The sequence below is a fragment of the Rhinolophus ferrumequinum genome, chromosome X (assembly GCF_004115265.2).
Source record: "Rhinolophus ferrumequinum isolate MPI-CBG mRhiFer1 chromosome X, mRhiFer1_v1.p, whole genome shotgun sequence".
NCBI lineage: Eukaryota > Metazoa > Chordata > Mammalia > Chiroptera > Rhinolophidae > Rhinolophus > Rhinolophus ferrumequinum.
This window is the reverse complement of record NC_046284.1, coordinates 27,367,137-27,371,576: the sequence shown is the minus strand read 5'-3', so window position 1 is coordinate 27,371,576 and position 4,440 is coordinate 27,367,137. Positions and strand designations below refer to the sequence as shown.

General features: G+C 44.6%; 1 non-coding gene across 1 annotated transcript; it reads left to right on the top strand.

The window, feature by feature from the left end:
- Positions 1-3,743: 3,743 nt before the first annotated feature.
- On the top strand, positions 3,744-3,813 carry TRNAK-CUU (transfer RNA lysine (anticodon CUU)). Its single transcript has one exon. It is a non-coding gene; the product is annotated as a tRNA-Lys (tRNA).
- The last annotated feature ends 627 nt before the right edge of the window (positions 3,814-4,440 follow it).

Genomic DNA, 4,440 nt, shown 5'->3' with positions numbered 1-4,440 from the left:
GGACCCCTCACTCTTCAGGAGGACCTCCATCACTGAGGTGTCCTTCCAGGTGCTCAACCATTATCTGTATATTTTGAATCAGCCCATTTTGCATCTCTGCCACTCCTAGCAGTATCAATGTGGCCTTTTCTTTTTATCCTTAGTTTAGGGGTTCTATTCAGCTAGTTCTCAAATGAATCTCGAGGTTGATTGTTCTATAATTTAGTTGTAATTTTATGTTACTGTGGGAGACAGCAGGCATAGCGTTTACCAATTCCATCATCTTGGACCTACCCCCACCATCTGGTTTGAGACTTTTGAGAATCTTGTGAGCTAGGTGGGGCAGGCATTCATTTACTATTTTGGCAGAGGAGGGAAATGAGACGCATAGAGTTGAAATGATTTGCCCAAGGTCACACAAGTCAGTAATAGACTCAAGATAAGGTCTCATATCTGGAGCTTAGCAATGTTCCAGAAACACATTGTGCAATAGAATCACAGAATCCACAAATATTCTGAAAATAATATGACATGTTAACATGCTCTCAAAAAAGGTATGAAAACACTTCCTTATATTAATGAACATACTTTTCTAGGATCTGAGTCATAAGATCTGAGTTCTAATCCTGGCTCAGTATTAATTTATTGTGTGATCTGGAGCAAGTCAGTCTCAGTCCTGAAATTCTCCACCAACTCCACTTTTTGTCCCGACCCGCGGGACACTACACGAGGGACCCCGAAGCACCTAGAAGGGAGGAAAATGGGAGACACAAAGACCGGAGACAAGACAGGAGTTCTGATCAAGTCTCTCTTTATTGCAGCTCAATCATGGGTTATATACATTTTTGTGCTGGGTGGAGGGGCATTAACATAAGCAGGGTTGCCGCCGGCTGATGGTCTTAAGCCCTCTGGACATACCTTACAGAATGTGGGTGTTATCTAAAGACCCAAGTAACTTCCTCTATCTCATGCTTCTCAGTCATGTGATGGTGCCTTACAGGCACCCGCCCACTACAGGTCCCCCTTTTCTGTTTTATAAAAAAGAGCTCTGAGCCCCTAGGGAACTGTGCCTGTCTTAGGTTGAGACAGTCCATCTCTGTGAAACCTGGTACAGCGACAGGTTTTTGATTTTTTATGTTACTTAGAGAGCTGTCCTCTTACCCGTCATTGGCTATCCAGTTCATCTCACAGGGGAGGAGTCCTGTTTTATGACTCCTGTTATTGGAGATAGGGATCTCCTCGCTCTTGCATCTCCAGTCGGGTGTAATGGACCTGTATGGGCTTGGCCTGCAAGGCCTCTATTTGTTGTCTGAGAAAGCGCATGAGTTTATTGAGGAGGATGGGTCCCAGTGATAGTAGGATAAAGCACCCGAGTATGGGGCCAAGCAGGGGTAGTAAGTAGGGTAAAAGTCCATTGAATCCGGTCCAGAGAGGGTTGGAAAGGAGGTCTCTTCTTCTTTTTTCAAGGTCTTCTTGTAATTTTTTGACTCTGTCACGAACAATTCCAGATTTGTTAGCATAAAAACAGCATTTTTCTCCAAGGGCCAGACAGATGCCCCCTTTTTCTGCAGTAAGTAAATCTAATCCCCTCCTGTTTTGGAGGACAACTTCTGCTAGGGAATCAACCTGATCTTGAAGATCTTGGATAGTTTCTGAGAGTACCTGGACATCTGATATGAGTTGTCCAGATAATTTATGGTATTGTACTAGGGAATGTCCTATCCCCGCGGACCCGGTGGCAAGTGCGGTGGTGATGTCTAGATCCGCTAATAAGGGAATAAAATGGACTGTACGTTTAGTGTGTCCTGCAATATGTTCGAAAGTCGGGATAGGGACTGGCTCATCTCCTGGAATGATGGATACATCTGGGAGGAGGGAGCCTAGGGTACAAACTCCTGTCCAGTTTTGTAGTAAATAGGTGTAGGCATAATTATTTCCACAAATATATACCGATCCATTGGGTGCACATATAGGAGAGGATACATTAATGAAGGAGGAGCAATTCGTAAAGGAGAGGCTTCCTAAATTAACCTCTGTAGTATTGTTTTGAGTGGGAGAGAGGATGCACGGGGTATTGTTAAAGCCAAGGGGTTGGACTAAAAAAGGGAGAGCTATGTTGCATGAATTATTGGTAGTAGAGGTGACAAAGGGATAGGGTATAGCTAATGGTAAAGGGGTGCCTTGTAGTAAACACAGCCAGCAGTCTGTGGCGTAGGATGAATTAACAGAAAGCAATAACTTGTGGGTAGAACTAAGAATGTCAAAAGTCTGAGGATCAATGTCCACGTGACCCGGTTTTTTAGGGTGGGCCAAAGGGTGATAGGTAAGTTTAGGGTTAAGGGTCTTTTGTATTTCAGCAAATTTTTTAATGCGTTTTTCATTGGATTGGAGATCGGCTGGACCCCCGCCGTCAGAAACATATGGTATAGGGGATTCGATCTGCCAGCAAATATTTTTTCCTAACATATTAGATGCCGCGCAGGGTGCGGGTTTATAGGAGCCAATGCCAACCGCAGCAGGGGTGTTAGACCAGTCAGAATGAGGGACAGCGGGAGCGGTGCTTGTCATGACAGCCGTATAATAAGAGGAGTTATCTTTTGTACATGTTTTATAGGTATTGTAACAAGAACTATGAATAATAGGGTAAATAGTAGAGCATTCAGCGGGACAAGGCTGAGGTTTTTCTTGTTTATATTGGGGAGAGGAAGTACAGACCCATTTGGTCGTGGATACAGTCTCAGATGTGATGAGGTATGCTATTTTGTCTTGACAACTTACGGTTTTGAGGACCGAGGTAGATGGTGCCCCCCGAAGGTTACCTCCGTCGCAGTCACATGGGGGTCGTTGTCCCGTTAGCTGTCTGAGCTTGTTGATGTCAACTTTTCCAGGGTCAAGACCAGAACGGACGAGAGGCAAGACCAGTAGCAGGAGCCAGGGTGTAGCAGTCATTTTTGTGCCTGTCGCGAAAGATGGCTTCTCAGGGAGCGGGGCCGTCCCTGGAATGGGGGTTAACATCTATTTGTTTTGTAAGTCTCTCGGGAAGCCACCGGGCAGCTTGGGTTTTATTATCGAAAATGCAGACTGATCCTCGTCCCCAAATGAGGACGGGATCTGGGCCTGACCATCGATTTGTTATGGGGTCTCGCCACAAAACGGAGGCGAAATTATCAGCTGTGGTTGGATGCCAGAGGCGGTCAGCGGCAGTTTTTGATTTTTGGTCGAGTTGCAGGAAGTTTAGAATAAAAAGCGCATGAGCAACAACATTTTTTGGGGAATTTTTTATAGTGTACAATTCTCCATTTTTTAACTTATTTATAGTGATTTTGAGTGTTTGGTGAGCGCGTTCAACAATGCCTTGGCCCTGAGGATTATAAGGGATGCCTGTAATGTGATGGATCTGTAAAGTGGAGCAAAAGGACTGGAAATTTTTTCCTGTGTAGCCTGGACCATTGTCTGTTTTGATAGTCTTAGGCTTGCCCATTACTGATAGGCAAGTGAGGACATGAGAAATAACATGTTTGCTGGCTTCACCTGTTTGTGTGGATGCAAAAATAAATCCGCTGAAGGTATCAACTGTAACATGAAGATATTTAAGTTTGCCAAATTCAGGGACATGGGTAATGTCCATTTGCCAGATTTCATTGGGAACAAGGCCTCTAGGGTTTACTCCTAAGTGAGGGGTAGGTAGATGTGTGACACAAGCAGGGCATTGTTTTACTATTTGTCGGGCTTGTTCACGTGTGATCTTAAACATTAATCCTAATGTCTGAGCTCAGTCGGTAGAGCATGAGACTCTTAATCTCAGGGTCGTGGGTTCGAGCCCCACGTTGGGCGCCAGTTGTCCCGACCCATGGGACACTACACGAGGGACCCCGAAGCACCTAGAAGGGAGGAAAATGGGAGACACAAAGACCGGAGACAAGACAGGAGTTCTGATCAAGTCTCTCTTTATTGCAGCTCAATCATGGGTTATATACATTTTTGTGCTGGGTGGAGGGGCATTAACATAAGCAGGGTTGCCGCAGGCTGATGGTCTTAAGCCCTCTGGACATACCTTACAGAATGTGGGTGTTATCTAAAGACCCAAGTAACTTCCTCTGTCTCATGCTTCTCAGTCATGTGATGGTGCCTTACAGGCACCCGCCCACTACAACTTTTCTTTTTCTTTTTTAATTCAATGAGCTTCACAAGCCAAAAACTCATCCTGGATTTTTTTTTTAATTCTGGGAATAAAAATACCAATTGTAATTCTCTTAGTCAACATAAATAACCTACCACATAATAGCCAAGAATACCCAGTCTTCTTTGGTGTAACAAACTAAAGCACATAGGGAGAAAGAGTCCCAGCAATGAAACAAGACCATCTCAGATAAATGCCTTTTCTACTGTTACCTGAAGGGTCTCAGAGACAAATCAATAAGTGTGGATCCAGGTCCCTGTCCACACTGCCACGGACTTTAT